Raw genomic sequence first — 18,736 nt, forward strand, 5'->3', positions numbered from 1 at the left:
AATATTTGATGTCTTATTGTTGCTGCTTTAGAATAATATATCAATTAATATATAACAATATATATATTTAATCTAACATAATTCACTTGATTATTAATAATAAATATTAATTAGTATAAGTAATATAATTTAATGATGTGATATACTAAATAATAATGAGGTGCCAAGACCTAGTGGATAGGCACCTGGAGAAATCTGGTTTCAAAGTGTCACCTCTCATTGTGGCTGTGTGATGTTGTGTTTTGGACAAAGACTGATATTCATGACTTGGCACCCATGAGTCCAAGTCTGTGATTAGATTTCAAGGACACTTAAAATACACTTAAATGGAGAAAAAAAAATACATCCTAATTTTCACAACCTCTAATTGAAATTTGTCATTTCCTTCAATTATAAATACAAGTTACAAACTACAACTCTGAAAAGGAATCTATGGGCTTCACTAGACTGACAGACTTTAATGATATTCAAAATAATAAAATGCTACTCTGGGTTGATGACTTACACACACACTAAACCTTGAGTTAGATGCTTTGTCTTCCACTTCTCCCACTCCATTTAAATCAGTGCTTTAAGTCTTACACTGTGCTTTTTTACAACTCTATGAAGTTTTTTGTCAAGTCATTTTAAGTCATGTCTGATTCTTCTTGACCTTAAAGGGTTCCTAAGTAGATGAGTGCAGATATTATTATCTCTATTTTGCAGACTGGTGAAATTAAGTGACTTGCTCAGTTTCACAGCTTGTATTAACCCTGAGATTTGTGCTCCCTTCATCATACCTCGATCATAACTTCTAAAGGAAGAAGATAATTTATAGATAATCTTTTTTTGTTCTGTTGGTTAATGGAGAATTGGTTACCCAAAGGCATATAAGTCATAAGAATCCAAGCCTTTTGACTAGAACATTTTGTTTCTTGCTTCCTCTTATTTCTTCCAGCTGGAGGCCTGAGGTCAGAATTTTGGAATTTAAAGTTTACTAACTTCATTGGATTGACTTAAGCAATTCATTTAAACTTCATGATACCTCTGCCTTCCCACAATTTAAGGACATTAATAAACAGACATTCCAGAGGAAGATGATAAAAGGACTTAAATCTAAGTCATAAATGGATCAATGGAAAGAACTGAGAATGGAAGAAAATGGAAGAAAAAAATGAAGAAAGAATGTGAAAAAAAACTGAAAGAATGAAAGATAAAGAAAAAAATCTCATGAAGAAAAGTCTTAAGAGGTCATGAGAATTGCAAGTGGCTTTGGATAGTTACATACATATTTGCAACTAATGGTTGCCCATCCACAATTTTTGTTGTCTCTTATTTAAAAAAAAATGTTCCTCTTGGGAAGAAAAAGCTTTGCATATTAAATATTGGTTGACTTTGATTCATAATGATATTACTAATGCAAATATTAAATTCTTTGAAAGTACTCAATTAATGTTAATATGCTGAACTCATCATTCAGGTTCCCAGTCTACAGTTATTTATTTTTTTTCTGCCATTTTTTAATTATGGACTTATAGAACCAAAGTTTGGGTTTTTTTTTTTTAAAGGAGTCCTTACAGATTATTAACTCAACTTCCCCAATAATATGAAATAATCTTTTCCACAGTGTTTCGGATGCTATAGGCCATGCTTTGAATACATCCTAATGACAGGAAGCTCATAATCTCACAAAGCAGTGTACAACATTTCTGTGAATCTCTTAATTGTTAGAAAGCTCTTTGTTAAAATGAGCCAGAATTCATATTCCTATTGGTCTTACATATCTTTACCCTTTGGAATAACACAGAATAAACCAAATCTCTTTTTCATGTGACAACCCTTCAATTATATAAAGATCAGTTATCATGTTCCACTTAAGCCCTCTTTTTTTTCCAGGCCAAATTCAAAAATTCAACAAATGTTTTTCTAAGAGGCTACTGTATGCTTTACAATGCTAGAATCTGAGAATACAAAAATAAAATTATTCCTTACATTCAAAGATCTTGCATTTTATTTGAGAATACAACATATACACTGATAAGAAAATACAAAAGAACTAATAAGGAATTATTGAAGTCTGAAAAGAGAAATTAGTACCTAACTTACGCCTGGAAAAAGGGCAAGGATTCTGAGATTCTGAGCTGAGAGTGAATTTCAGGCACAGTAGATCACATTTCTAAATGCTCAAAGGTAGGAACTGGTGTGGTAAGTTCAAGTAAGCTATTATACGTGTTTGCCTGGTCTGTGAAGTGTATGGAGGGGAACCATAATGTTCTCTCTAAAATGTAATGTTCTCTGTTGAGGTTTTCTTGGGGTCTCTGGAGTCAGCCTTCATTTCAGTTCAATAATCACCGCAAATACAGCCAGGTGTTAAAATCCAAATCCTTTATTGTCTCCTTCAAAGTCTTGTCTTCTTTCCTGGGGCCCAGTTAGCTTTCTTAGAGATCTATCTCTCTCCTTGGTTCTGAGAGCTTGAGCTCCTGCCGCCATTCCTTTGTGTCTCTGCTTCTGCCAGCTTCTTGAGGTCCTCCCGAATGTGTTTTGGTTTCTGTGGGGGAGACAGGAGGACCATCACCAACCTCTCTGTCTTCCAGTTCTGATTCTGACTGAGTTTGTCTGAGCTTATATAGTCTCTTATCATAGGTGTGAATCTTGTGGAACTATAGTAAGTACTAAGTACACGTACTGAACTACCATTGTCTTTATCGATTCCACTGACTTACCACCTTGTAAGAATCCTTTGTTTCAAGTTCAGAGTTCTGACCCATAACAGGGAACAGTGTAAAATAAGACAGCAAGGTAATTTGGAGTCACACTATGGAAAGTCCTAAATGGTTAACTAGGAAGTATATAGTTTATCTTAGAAGTTGTTTATCCTTTACTTTAAAAGAGGACCAACAACATCATGGAATGATATCTTGATTTAAATTAAATTGGATTTAAGATTAAAGTGAATTTAAGTGAGGTAGAGTTGTACAAAGTTGTCAGTTTCTCTCTTCCAGAGTCATTATAATCTAGTGGCAAGACAAAATTTGGGACAACTGGCTATGGTCCAGGATGTAAAGAATGGCCTTGGATCTGTCTTATAAATAAAAAAAGAGCAGCTAGTGTCCAAGTGGATAGAGCATCAGGCCTGGAGTCAGGAAAACCTGAGTTAAAATCCAACCTTAGACATTAATAGCTGTGTGACCCTAGGAAAGTCACTTAACTCTGTTTGCTTCAGTTTCCTCATCTGTAAAATGAGTTGGAAAAGGAAATGGCAAACCACTCCATTATCTTTGCCAAGAAAACCCCAAATGGGATTACAAAGAGTCAGATTGAATAACAACAAAAAGAACCAGTTGAAGCAGTGGAATAACAAAAGACTGATGGCTTAGGAAGATTATTTTAATAGCAGTGAATTGTGGTTTAGGGAGGAGAGAGAAGGCTATTACAATGTTCCAGGTAAGTGGTTAAAGCTCTGTACTAGAAATATGGCAACATGAATACAAAAAAAGGGATGGATGTAAGAAGGGGCAAGTAGGACTTGGCATCTAATTGGACAGATGAAGGGAAAAAGTAGTAGTAGTCAAAGAGAGTCAACTCCAGAGTTTGAAACCAAGAATGGTAGTGCTATTGAGAGTGGTTTGTTGGAAAGGCTATTTAAGAAGACAGATGACAGTCAGTTTTGAATGTGTTAAGCTGGAATTGTCAGGGAAATTTTCAGCTAGATAATGCCTGGAAGATGGCATAATGGTTGACAATGGTGCTCATATATAGATTTGGGAGACACTTTTGTAAAGATAATAATGGGATTAGGTAAGAATCACCAAAAGAGAAAGTGTAGAGGGAGTAGAGAAGGTAAGGTACTATTGGGAAAGGATGTGAATTAGTTCAATTCTAGATCTCCAAGAATGGAAATGCAGCTCCATACTCCTTAAATGAAATTGTAGTGTTTTTTGACACCTACAAACCACTAATGGTATATACATATAAACAAGATATAAGACTATGTTTGCTAGTCAGCTTCTCTGAATACTTAACTTCTCAGTTGAACTCTCCATTGTCTGAGAAACATAGCAACACATATGGTGGTATCCACTCTGCTCAGAACTGCAGAATAATTTCAAGTAGCAATTGAAATTAGAGGTAATAGGGTTTTATACTTAGTAAGGCAAAAGAGGCTTAATGTTTTCTCCAATTTACCAACCTAGGGATGGCAGACACTAAGTGTCTTCTGATTATACTAATTATGAATAATCCAAATAAGGCTGCATGAATAAAATTTTGTTTCTATCCAGGTATTTATCAGTTTTTCTGTGTATTCCTCCTTCTCTTTGAAGGATCTGGTCTGGCTTAAATGCCCTAGGATAGCAGAGTGAAATAAAGACCTATTCCCCAATTCAGAAGTTCTTAACATGGTTTGTGTCATAAAGCCCTTTGGCAATATGGAGGCAGCCTTCATTTCAGTTCAATAATCACCACAAGTGATTACTATTGTTATTACTTTTTAATGTCTTTTAAATCACTGGTGGTCTAGAGTCTTGTTGCTTAATATGTAGGTTATGATAACGTTCCAAATGGTCTTTCTGTGTCCAGTCTCTTCAGGGAGACTTTCTAATTCATTTTTTATAGTACTCTCAGATTAATCTTCCTAAAATATGGTTTTGTATAAGTAACAAACACTCTCCCTAAGACAAAAACTTCCTTATTGCCTTTAAGATAAAATCCAGATTTCTTGCCTGATATTCAAGGTCCTCCACAGTCCAGTTCCTAAAGGTCGATACCCTTCCAACTTTTTCCTCCTTTTAGCACTAGTTCACCCACTCACAGAGGCCATAAGTTCCTTTTTTCCTCCATTATATTACTGTATCTTAGGCATGTTCTCCACCATCCTTTTTTATCTAATTAACTCCTATATTTTTTCCTAGCATAGCTAGATAAAGGATTTATTAAGCATTTATTTTTGAGGCTGCAGGCACATAAAAAGGGGAGGGGCTTTGAAGGGTGAAGTCAAATGCTTCTTTGTGACTCCAGAATTTTCAAGGCCTTTAGTAAGAAGAATCTCCCTACCTTTCCCCAGTCTGCAGAAATTTATGTAACTGAAAACTATAGAAACTAAATTTGTGGCTGAAATATAATTTCTCTACTGTGAATTTTCAAACTGAAGTTTGAGTATTTCATATTAGTTTATATGAGTTTTGGGATACTTTTCCGTAGAATTTGTTTCAAAAGGATTTTTTTAAATGAGTTTGCAGTTTAAATTTATCTACTACTTTAGAACTGCCTATTATTATTTTTTTTCCTAGAAATTTGTTTAAATCAGAGAATAACTTAAAAGTAAAAAAAAAAAAAATTGCTCTTCTATCTTCTTCTCCTCAGCCCACCCCCACTGCTGCTATCATTGCTTAAGGATATAGGTTCACCAATTCTTTCTTCCATCTCCTATCCTTTCGCCCACATGGCTGATGTGAAGCTAATATGAAGTTCTGCAAAAACCTCCAGATCTCTCTAGGTACTAGTGAGAAAGAGTTGAAGAAGGTTAATAAAAAGTTGGTCAAAGTTCCCCAATTGATAAATGGTTAAAGAATATGAACAGGCAATTTTCTGATGAAGAAATTAAAGTTATGTATAGTTGTATTGAAAAAAAAAAAAAGCTTTAAATCACCATTGATTAGAGAAATACAAATTAAAACAGCTCTGAGGTACCACCTCATATTTATCAGATTGGCTAATTTCAGAAAAAGCTGTGGGAAAATTGGAATAGTAATTTCCATTGTTGGTGAAGTTGTGAATTAATTCAGTCTTCCTAGAGAGAATTTGGAACTAAGCCCAAAGGTCAATCAAACTGTGCATATCCTTTGAAACAGCTATACCACTACTAGGTCTATATCCCAAAAAGATCATTAAAAAAGGGAAAGGACCTACATGTACAAAAATATTTATATCAGCTCTTTTTGTGGTAACAAAGAATTGGAAACTGAAGGAATGCTCATGTGAGCAATGGCTGAACAAATTATGGTATACGAATGTAATGGAATAGTATTGAGCTATGAGAAATGATGAGCAGGTTGATTTCAGAAAAACCTGGAAAGGCACCTGAACAGATACTGATAGAGTAAAGTAAGCAGAACCAGGAAAAAGAATAACAGACATAGTAATAGCAAAATTGTGTGATGACCAACTATGAATGAATTAGATCTTTGCAGAAAAACTGATCCAAGATGTGAGGATTGAGTGGTGATTTAATTTCCACAGAGTTTTCAAAAATTGAATTGGAGAAATGAAACTTAAGTTAGAAAATTGAAACCTACAAAATGGGAGACTGGGAGCCACAAGGAAATCAAACAATGTATTCAAAGATGGAGGTTTTAGTTTTAAAAAGGAACCTTCAAGACTTTGCCCCTTTCCCTTTCTTTGGTTATCTTCCCCAAAAGAATATAAACTCCTTAGGGACAGGAACTGACTTGAGTAATAAGGGTGGAGATTCATACTTTTGTAACACTCAATTAATGGGAATTCTGAAGAGAGATATTTGCTTCAGGATAGAAAATAAAAGACTGCCTTTTGCAGTTTCAAAAACTTACCTACTAGCTTAGGTACCCATTCTTGCAAGAATGTAAAATAAAATCTTTCCCAGCATTCATCAGTGAGTCAGTGAAGTTCTTGGTAAGATATTTTGTTTTTTACCAAGACAGTTTCAAAAGATTCATAATGGAAAATGTTAGAGAAATAACTAAAGAATCTGAATGCAAATAATTTCACTTTGGTTTTTTTTTTAATTCTATCTTGTTTTTCCCTTTTGTTCTGATTCTTCTTTCACAATATGACTAATGAAGAAATATGTTTAAATGATTGCACATGTATAGTCTATATTAGATTTCTTGCTGTCTTGGGGAAGGAGAATGATAAGGGAAGAGGATGAAATAATTTGGAATTCAAAATCTTATAAAAATGAATATTGAAAACTATTTTTACATGTAATTGAGAAAAAAATACTATTTAAAAAAATTTAAAAGTTGGCCAAGAAATACCGGGCTGATAAGAACCCAAATGCAGGGAATAAGTTCAAAGAAATAAGTTTTATACATAAATTTTTATGAAACCCTGAGAAATGGGAGATACATCATCAATAATGAAAAGTAAGGCCTTTAAGAATATAATGTAGGGATGGCGATATGGATGATATTTTTTCTCATATTTTTGGTGGACCATTCTTCAGTTTTTTGGGTAATCAATAGAAATTGAAATGTTAGAGGAAGAGGGTAAGACCAATGTATACACTCAAGGTGTCTAAGGAAGATTTTAATAATGGAAAGACCACCAAAATACAACTTGGCAAAAATGTTCCTTGTAGTACATCTAGCAGCCAAGGTGGCAAGATAGGAAGTTGTTCACAAATGTAGTACATGTTGGGGTTAAAATATACAAATATAATAAATAAGACGGAAAGCTCCTGAAATGATAAAGCAGATGAATTCTATGTATTCCAATTGTAATGAAGAAAGAGAAATAATGAGAAGGATTGTTGCAAAAAATGTTAAGGAAAGAAGGTGATAAAAGAAGTAAGATTCTTGAATTGCACAAGTTTAACCCATATTGGATTATTTGCTCTCTAAGAGAAGGGAAAAGGAAGGAGGGATGGAGAAAATTTTGGAACACAAGGGGTTTTTTGGTTTGTTTGTTTTTTAAAAACATTTCCATATTTGTCATTTTATGCAAGAAAAATCGGACTAAAGGAGGGGAATATCATGAGAAAGAAAAAGCAAACAAACAAAGGTGAAAATAGTATGTTTTGATCCATATTCAGTCTCCATAGTACTCTCTCTGGATAAAGGTAGAACTCTCCATCATAAGTCTATTGGAATTAGCCTGAATCATCTCAATGTTGAAAAGAACCACGTCCATCAGAATTGATCATCTTGTTGCTATGTACAATGTTCTCTGGGTTCTACTCACTTTACTTAGCATCAGTTCATATAAGTCTCTCCAGACCTTTCTGAAATCATGCTGTTGATCATTTCTTATAGAATAGTAATATTCCATAACATTCATATACCATAACCTATTTAGCCCTTCCCCAACTGATGGGCATCCACTCAGTTTCCCTTCTTTAACATTATAAAAAGGGCTGCTACAAACATTTTTACACTTGTGGGTCCTTTTCCTTTTTTATGATCTTGGGATACAGACCCAGTAGAAATACTACTGGATTAAAGGGTATGCACATTTTCATAGCCTTTTGGGCATAATACCAAATTGCCTTATAGAACGATAAGATCAGTAGTGTGCCAGTTTTCCCATATCCCCTCCAACATTCCTCATTAACTTTTCCTGTCATCTTAGCCAATCTGAGAGGTATGTAGTGGTATCTCAGAGTTGTCTTAATTTGCATTTCTCTGATCAATAATGATTTAGAGCATTTTTTCATACCCTTTTTCAACCATAGAAATGGTTTTAATTTCTTCATCTGAAAATTATCTGTTCATATCTTTTGACCATTTATCAATTGGAGAATAGCTTATGTTCTTATAAATTTGAGTCAATCCTCTATATGTTTTAGAAATGAGGCCTTTATCAGAACCTTTGGATGTAAAATTTTCCCCAGCTTTCTGCTTCTCTCCAAATATTGACTGCATTGGTTTTGTTTGTACAAAACCTTTTTAATTTAATATAATCAATTATACATTTTGCATTTCATAATATACTCTAGCTCTTCTTTGGCCATAATTTTCTTCCTTTTCCTTAATTCTGAGAGGTAGACTATCCTTTGTTCTCCAAATTTGCTTATAGTATATGTCTAAATCTTTATGTCTAAATCATGACTCCATTTCAACCATATTTTGCTATATAGGGTGTTAGATGCTGGTTAATGTTTTTGTTTGTTTATTTGTTTTGTTTTTGTTTTTGTTTTGTTTTTTTAATAACTTTTTATTGATAGAACCCATGCCAGGGTAATTTTTTACAGCATTATCCCTTGCATTCACTTCTGTTCCAATTTTTCCCCTCCCTCCCTCCACCCCCTCCCCCAGATGGCAAGCAGTCCTTTACATGTTGAATAGGTTACAGTATATCCTAGATATAATATATGTGTGCAGAACCGAAGTTTTCTTGTTGCACAGGGAGAATTGAATTCAGAAGGTATAAATAACCCGGGAAGAAAAACAAAAATGCAAGCAGTTTATGTTCATTTCCCAGTGTTCTTTCTTTGGGTGTAGCTGCTTCTGTCCATCTTTGATCAATTGAAACTGAATTAGCTCTCTTTATTGAAGAGATCCACTTCCATCAGAATACATCCTCAAACAGTATCATTGTTGAGGTATATAATGATCTCCTGGTTCTGCTCATTTCACTTAGCATCAGTTCATGTAAGTCTCGCCAGTCCTCTCTGTATTCATCCTGCTGGTCATTCCTTACAGAACAATAATATTTCATAATGTTCATATACCACAATTTACTCAGCCATTCTCCAATTGATGGGCATCCTTTCATTTTCCAGCTTCTAGCCACTATAAACAGGGCTGCCACAAACATTTTGGCACATACAGGTCCCTTTCCCTGTTTTAGTATCTCTTTGGGCTATAAGCCCAGTAGAAACACTGCTGGATCAAAGGATATGCACAGTTTGATAACTTTTTGAGCATAGTTCCAAATTGATGCTGGTTAATGTTGAGCAGTTTTTCATATGAGTATAAATGACTTTAATTTCTTCATCTGAAAAGTGTCTGGGTTTTGTAAAAGTGAATATTGAAAACTATCTTTGCATACATTTGGAAAAAAATTTTTAAAAAACTATTTAAAAAAGAGAGAAAGAGAAGATTCTTGAAGTCCATATAGATAAAGTCATGAAACATGGACAGGGAACTGCATTTGCTGGAGTTGCAGAACAAGTCCCAGGAGTGGACCCAAAAGACATTGTACTTCTGCTAAAAGAAAAAGGGCATGAGATATTCCAAAGAGTTGGAAATAATTTACATATGGAAGCTCTATGTGGATTTCAGTTCTCACTCAAATACCTGTCAGATTGTGGTAAAATATCCACCTGACAAAGTAATGGAAACAGGCTGTGTCCATGTAGTTTGAAGAAAAGGAATGGCACAATATTATGATCCCTTTGAAAAAGGTGATCTTTACATTATGTTTGATGAGCAGTTTCCTAAAAATTGGATGAGGTTAAGGAATCTTTCTGAACTTGCAGACCTTCTTACAGGTAGACACAAAGTTTCTAGTGTGCTTAATAGCACTCAAGTTCCACAAGTGGTCAGAAAAAGGAGGCTTATAATAATAGCTTTGATGAGGAAAGTAGCCATCATGGATCTGGAGTACAATGTGCTCACCAGAAAAAACATTGCTTAAAAAACAAAAAGGAAAGAAAAAGTTGCATAAGAGGAAATACTGTCCAGTTTTGCTTGATTTGTTCTCAGTAATCCAGATACATCCAGACATGTTATATGTGTAACTTTTAAATGGACTATATAGTGTCTACAGAGAGTATATAATTTAGTATGTAACTAAATTTACATTTAATTTAATTACATTTTTTGTCATTGTAAATTATATTATAAATGTAAATTACATTTACATTTACAAAATTCTACATCTTCATTTTGACTGTTCTGGAACAGAATAAAGCACTCAAAAGGACAAGAAGATTCCCTTTCATATGAATCCTTAATTTCAGTACTGGTATCTATGCTTGATTTTTATAGTTGCTAAGAATTTTTTTTCCCTGTTTTAAATTCAAATCGTACATTGTAAAGTTTGTGTACAATTTGTCCTGAGGCTTTGTATTTGGCTGCACTTGTATAAGGTGCTATGAATAAAATTGAAAATTTCATAATCTCTATCATTTAGATACCTGGACAATGGACTTTGCACACAATGTTTTGGGAGTGGAAAAAGAACAATGAAAAACTATATTGGAAGTGGTAAAATGTTAGGGTAAAAATTTTGTTTTGTTTTGTTTTTTACCATCTTGTATAAGTTTTTGAAATAAGTAATAGAAACAGTTGGTGGAAATTATTCCCATATGTCACATTTTTAGAGGGCTGCATACTCATTGAGAAGGGAATAAAACAAATTGTTCTGTTTCTTAAACAATTCTTTAAAAAAATAAAAAACTCATTGGTATAAAGTTTTTGTGCTTTAAGCACCTGCCCATTTTGTATTTATAAATGACATAAGTTGGAAGTTGGTAGAAACTGGTTTTATTGATATAAAAAAATGAGAGTTTGTAGTGTGTGTCAGCCAAGGCAATCTAAGTTATATAACTACTAAGTCTTGATCCTCTTAGTAATGCTGGCCAGGTTAATGCCTTTTTTTACTCCCTTTTCATAGGGCTCAACTAAGGTTACATCAAATCACTAGTAGAACCATGTCTACAAAGAATCTGTTACAGCAGTATTCATAAATGTTCTGTAAGTTAATACTGCTCTGTCTTCCACTTTTTCCACTGAATATTTAAAACAGGAGGAGCAATGATTGTTCCTAGTATTTCAGAAAAAGTAAGAAAGTTTAAGTAAGAGAAATTGGGTAAAACTATATGACATGAAGGTGTAAAAAAAGGTTTTGAAGTTATTACCTTTCTGTTCTTTCTGTGGAGACTTTTTTATAATTTTGCTCATATAATTCCTGACTTTCCTTTGGTAGATAGATTCCCAAATATTTTATGGTATCAACAGTTATTCTGAATGGAATTTCTCTTTGTATCTCTTGCTGTTGGGTTTTGTTGGTGATGTATAAAAATGCTGAGGATTTATGGGGATTTATTTTGTAGCCAGCTACTTTGCTAAAATTATGAATTATTTCCAATAGCTTTTTGGTAGAATCTCTGGGGTTCTCTAGGTATACCATCATATCATCTGCAAAGAGTGATAGTTTGGTTTCCTCATTGCCTACTCTAATTCTTTTTATATCTTTCTCGACTCTTATTGCCGAGGCTAGTGTTTCTAATACGATATTAAATAATAATGGTGATAGTGGGCAACCTTGCTTCACTCCAGATCTTACTGGGAAAGGTTCCAGTTTTTCCCCATTGCATATGATGCTTACTGATGGTTTTAAATATATGCTCCTGACTATTTTAAGGAAAAGTCCATTTATTCCTATGCTCTCAAGTGTTTTTATTAGGAATGGATGTTGGATTTTATCAAATGCTTTTTCTGCATCTATTGAGATGATCATGTGGTTTTTGTTTGTTTGGTTATTGATATAGTCAATTATGCTAATAGTTTTCCTAATATTGAACCAGCTCTGCATTCCTGGTATAAATCCTACTTGGTCATAGTGTATTATCCTGGTGACAATTTTCTGTAATCTTTTTGCTAATATTTTATTTAAGATTTTAGCATCAATATTCATTAGGGAGATTGGTCTATAATTTTCTTTCTCTGTTTTCAGCCTACCTGGTTTAGGTATCAGTACCATATCTGTGTCATAAAAGGAGTTTGGTAGGACTCCTTCAATCCCTATTTTTTCAAATAGTTTATATAACATTGGAGTTAATTGTTCTTTAAATGTTTGGTAGAATTCACATGTAAATCCATCTGGTCCTGGGGATTTTTTCTTAGGGAGTTGATTGATAGTTTGTTCTATTTCTTTTTCTGAGATGGGACTGTTTAGGATATTTACTTCTTCCTCTGTTAGTTTGGGCAAGCTGTATTTTTGGAGGTATTTTTCTATTTCATTTAAGTTGTCGAATTTATTGGCATAAAGTTGGGCAAAGTAACTCCTAATTATTGCTCTAATTTCCTCTTCGTTAGTGGTGAGTTCTCCCTTTTCATTTTTAAGACTAACAATTTGATTTTCCTCTTTCCTTTTTTTAATCAGATTTACTAAGGGTTTGTCTATTTTGTTGGTTTTTTCATAGAACCAACTCTTAGTTTTATTAATCAATTCAATAGTTTTTTTACTTTCAATTTTATTGATCTCACCTTTTACTTTTAGAATTTCAAGTTTAGTGTTTGACTGGGGGTTTTTAATTTGTTCCTTTTCTAGCATTTTTAATTGCAAACCCAATTCATTGACCTTCTCTTTCTCTATTTTATACAAATAGGCCTCTAGAGATATGAAATTTCCCCTTATTACCGCTTTGGCTGCATCCCATACATTTTGGTATGATGTCTCATTATTATCGTTTTCTTGGGTGAAGTTATTAATTATGTCTATGATTTGCTGTTTCACCCAATCATTCTTTAGTATGAGATTATTTAGTTTCCAATTATTTTTTGGTCTACTTCCCCCTGCTTTTTTGTTGAATGTAATTTTCATTGCATCGTGGTCTGAAAAGGATGCATTTACTATTTCTGCCTTACTACATTTGAGTTTGAGGTTTTTATGTCCTAATATATGGTCAATTTTTGTATAGGTTCCATGAACTGCTGAAAAGAAAGTGTATTCCTTTCTGTCTCCATTACATTTTCTCCAGAGATCTATCATATCTAACTTTTCTAGTATTCTATTTACCTCTTTGACTTCTTTCTTATTTATTTTGTGGTTTGATTTATCTAATTCTGAGAGTGCAAGGTTAAGATCTCCCACTATTATAGTTTTACTGTCTATTTCTTCTTGCAGCTCTCTTAGTTTCTCTTTTAAGAATTTAGATGCTACCCCACTTGGTGCATATATGTTTAATATAGATAGTGCGTCATTATCCATGCTACCCTTTAGCAAGATATAGTGTCCTTCCTTATCTCTTTTAATTAGGTCAATTTTTGCTTTAGCTTGATCTGAGATCAGGATGGCTACCCCTGCTTTTTTGACTTCACCTGAAGCATAGTAGATTTTGCTCCAACCTTTTACCTTTAACCTGCATGTATCTCCCCGCTTCAGGTGTGTTTCCTGTAAACAACATATTGTAGGATTCTGGCTTTTAATCCATTCTGCTAACCGCTTCCTCTTTATGGGGGAGTTTACCCCGTTCACGTTTATGGTTAGAATGACCAATTCTGTATTACTTGCCATCTTGTTAACCCCGGTTTATGCTTTCCTCCCTTCTTTCCCCTTTCCCCCCCTTCCAAGTATTAAGCTTGTGAGCACCCCTTGCTTCTCACAGCCCTCCCTTTTTAGTGTCCCTCCCCCCGCCTTAGAGTTCCTCCCCCTATCTTACCCTTTTCCCTCCCAGTTCCCGTATTCCCTTCCGCTTAGCTTATTCCTTCCCTTTCCACTTTTCCCTTCTCATTTTTCAATGAGATGGGAGAAGTTTCACCATAGATTGAATATGTCTTAAGATTTTTCACTTAAAGCCAATTCTGAAGGCAGTAAGATACCCACTATATTCATCCCCCTCCATTCTTTCTCTCAGATATAATAGGTTTCCTATGCCTCTTCATGAGATGTACTACCCCCACTTTACCCTTTTTCTGGTACAATGTCCTTTCCACATCAATTTCTAGAACAAGGTATACATGTATTCTTTATACATCTATATAGTCAAAATATAGTTCCCAAGATTAATCTTTACCTTTTTAGATTTCTCTTGAGTTCTATATTTGTAGATCAAACTTTTTGTTAAGTTCTGGTTTTTTCATCAGAAATAGATGAAATTCGCTTACTTCGTTGAATGTCCATCTTCTTCCCTGGAAAAAGATGCTCATTCTCACTGGGTAAGTTATTTTTGGTTGCATACCAAGTTCCTTAGCCTTTCGGAATATCATATTCCAGGCCCTTCGATCTTTTAATGTGGATGCTGCCAGATCCTGGGTGATCCTTATTGTGGCTCCTTGATACTTGAATTGGGTTTTTCTAGCTGCTTGCAATATTTTTTCTTTCATCTGAGGGTTCTGGCATTTGGCCACTATATTCCTTGGTGTTTTGATTTTAGGATCCCTTTCAGTGGGTGATCGATGAATCCTTTCAATGTTTATTTTTTCCTCTGTTCCTATGACTTCTGGGCAGTTCTCTTTGATAATTTCCTGGAAGACAGTGTCCAGGCTCTTTTTTTCATCATGTTTTTCTGGGAGTCCAATGATTCTCAGATTGTCTCTCCTGGATCTGTTTTCCAGGTCTGTTGTCTTCCCCAGAAGGTATTTCACATTTTTCTCCATTGTTTGATTTTTTTGGATTTGCTTGACTGATTCTTCTTGTCTCCTCGAGTCATTCAATTCCACTTGTTCAATTCTGATTTTCAGTGAAGTATTCTCTTCACTCACTTTTTTAAAATCTTTCTCTAATTGTCCCATTGAGTTTTTTTGTTCTGTGGAATTTTTTTCCATTTCGCCAATTTTGTTTTTTAGAGAGCTGTTTTCTGTTTCCAGTTCACTAATCCTATTTTTCAAGGATTTTACTTCTTTATCCACTCTCTCTTTAACTTTCTCCAGGCTCTTTTGCCAAGCCTCCCTCTCCTTTTCCCAAGCCTCACTCTGCTTTCCCCATTTTTCTTCTAGCTCCCTTGTGAGAGCCTTTTTAATCACTTCTATGAGGTTCATCTGTGCTGAGGAACAGACAATCTCCTCCTTTGGGGATTCACCTGGGGACTGCCTGTTTTTAGTCTCCTCAGGATTTAGAGTCTGCTCTCTATCTGTGTAGAAGCTGTCAAGGGTTAAAGTCCTCTTCAGCTTCTTGCTCATTCTGTCTATTAATCAGAGACAAACTACCAAAGAAAAACAGAAAAAACTGGAGTCTTTCTTTGGGGGGGGGGGGGGGGGGCTGGGTGTGTTATCGAGCTTCCTCTACAGACTGCAGGGGGCAGCAGTGAGGCACTAGCAGGACTGTGCTGCGCCTGTGCTCTGAGATCCCAAAGCGTGCTGAGTCACTGAGGGGGGGAAGGGGGGGCGGCCAGGTCCTGAGAGACTCCAGCTGTTTGGGGTTGTATTCTTCAACCCCGGTGTTTTTAGCTTCTCTGCTGGGCTGTTGACTTGCTGCCGGAGGAAAGTATCCACACCTGTAGCGAAGCTCTCCCCGCAGAAACGGCTACGATCACTCTCCACCCCCTCTCCAGTCTGCTCCTGTGCCCTCACTGCCGCTGCCCGCCGCCTGCGCCCGATCTAAAACCGCCCCAGCCCTCCAGTAAAGACAGACCTTTCTTGGCGGATCTCAAGGATGGCTTCTCTTGGTAACTATTTGTGGGTTTTTTTCAGTCAAGCATTGATTCAGAGGCTTGTAATGAAATGGATAGTGAGAGAAAGCGTGGAGCTTATGCAGCTGTGAGCCTCCTCTCCGCCATCTTCAGGAATCTTTCTGTTCTTTCTTTTCTTTGACCCAGCCCAAGTAGAAAATCCCCCAGGAACCTCACAGATAAGGATAACTTAAGGTGTTCTTTCCTTTATGGTACATTACTATCATTATTATTATCCACTTTAAAGACAATCTAATCCTATTCCTTTAATAGTTGAATTCATAATATAGCAATATCCAGATTAAAAGAAAAAAAATTTTAAAGAAAAGGTTTTACTTTTTTCCCCAAGTAGATATTAATTGAACACACTGATTTGAGAAGAAAAGGTAGAAGTCAAATTATCTATCACATCAATTAATAGGTTCTCTACATGGGACACATAGGAAAGGACATGAAATAAAGCCAAACTATTGTACTATACACTCATCAGCCTGGCTTGTCAAGACATTGGATTCCTTAATTCTAAGATTTAGCAAGATCTGAAGGAGTGAAAATTTCAGGAAAAATTCCTGATGATAACCTTTACGTGAAAATTTAATTATTGTCCAATATCCAATAACATCCACTGCACCAAAGAAATAATGCCAGCTTTGCCTAGAAACCAAGAAAATAGTTTTTTTATCCAAGGTTACTTTCCCATAAAAACTGAATAAAGGAAATACAGTAACTTAATATTAAAGGTATAGCCTTGCCAATAAAATTTTTAAAACAGTGGGAGGGAAAAGTAAGTGAAATTTAATTTGGAAAAATGTTTGTGTTACCACTGTATTTTCTTCTGTGAATGATACAAAAGAACTTAATAACTTGGGTAAACTAGAAGCAAAAGTATTGGAATAGACCACTTATCTATAAGTTTTTAAAACCCTTAATGAAATGGAAATATGAAGTAGAAATATGAAAGATTTGGGAGAGCACAATGGTTCAATCAATGTGAATTGAATCAGTCAGGTCAGATATTTATCACAGGTTACAAAGATTTACCGTTTATTATGTGAAATAGCTCACAAGCTCATTTGTTATGTGAAATAGCCAGATATAGTTAGGCAAGGCAGAATCATAGGTGATTAAGATGTGCTATTGAGGGAATGGCTTTTAATAATTCAGAGGGAGGAGGGAGAAATAAAGGTAGCATCTAAATGTATAATGAAACAGATTGAGACTGTCTCAAATATGCTAACAAGATAGTCTGGGGAAACTAACCTCCTTTTATATGTGATTATGGTTAATAAAGTTCATATTATAACTGTTAACTATGCTGATAAAACATTATGGGAAAGTTGACCTTTTTTGTAAGCAATTATAATTGATAACAGGAATAGAGTGAGCTTATATTAGCATTAATTGACAAGGGGACAAAATAAATTGGTTTAGAATTCTCATCAACTATGGCATAAGTATTTGCAAGTATTGGGCATTGTATAATAAAAATTAATGCTAAATAACAACAGAAAATATTCAGTGAAGTGAAAATTAGTTCTATGACTTGTGATGGAGACAGCCATCTGCATCCAGAAAGAAGTCTATGAGCATTGAATATGGATCACAACATAATATTTTCATCTTTTTTGTTGTTGCTTACTTTTTCTTTCTCATTTTTCTTCTTTTGAGCTGATTTTGTGTGTGTGTGTGTAGCATGATAAATGTGGGATTATGTTTAGAAGAATTGCATATGTATAACCTATAATGGATAAAATTGATATCCAGGGAATAGGGATGGGGAAAGGAAGGGAGATAAATTTGGAACACGAGGTTTTGCAAGGATGAATGTTGGAAACTACCTTTGCATGTATTTTTGAAAAATAAAAAGTTATTATTTAAAAAAAGAAAATTAGTTGTATGGATAATCTGGGATATGATTGAGAAAGAGAAAGACTAGAAGAACTCAAGAAATAGAAGAACAAGAAAAGTTCAAACAGTATATGAAAGAAAAAATACAGATACAGGCTTGAAGAACTTTAATCAAATACATACATAAATAATATGTTTTATTGATATAAAAAAAGAAATACAAAAAATAAATACATAAAGAAGGGAAGAGAAAACTTTAAGTAAGGTTTTAAAGTATAGAGTTTTAGAGTCTTAGAATACAAGGTTTGAGGATTTTTTAATCTCATTCAGATAAAAAGGATGGGAGAAATTTTACTTGGTTGTTCTTTGTGATATGGAAAAGATAGAAGTATATTTACAGCATCAAATTATTTGGGAACAGAATATAAAAATTGAAGGCATTTATAATTTCATTACCAAGTAATAGAGTTTATGTTTGTAATTTTCAGGTTGTAGAAAATCTTCAAGGCTCCTAAAAGAGGGATGATAAAACAAGACTGTCTTTAAATCTTTGGAGGTAGACTAATTGTCCTATAATTTGAAGTGTAGAAGTAAAAAAGCTCTTGAGAAATTGAGGTTTTAAAATATGACCATTTGGGGCAACTAAGAGGCACAGTAGAGCATCAGTTCTGAAGTCAGGAGGATCTGAGTTCAAATCTGATCTCAGACACTTAACACTTCCTAGCTGTGTGACCCTGGGCAAGTCACTTAACCCCAATTGCCTCAGCCAAAAAAAAAAAAAATGACCACTTGTTATTATAAATTTAAACTTGATTTGATAGAAATTTTATCCTGAAACTAAATTATGTGATAATTTTTACAGTGAAATGTGCTCTC

The sequence above is a fragment of the Antechinus flavipes genome, chromosome 2, assembly GCF_016432865.1.
Source record: "Antechinus flavipes isolate AdamAnt ecotype Samford, QLD, Australia chromosome 2, AdamAnt_v2, whole genome shotgun sequence".
Classification (NCBI taxonomy): Eukaryota; Metazoa; Chordata; class Mammalia; order Dasyuromorphia; family Dasyuridae; genus Antechinus; species Antechinus flavipes.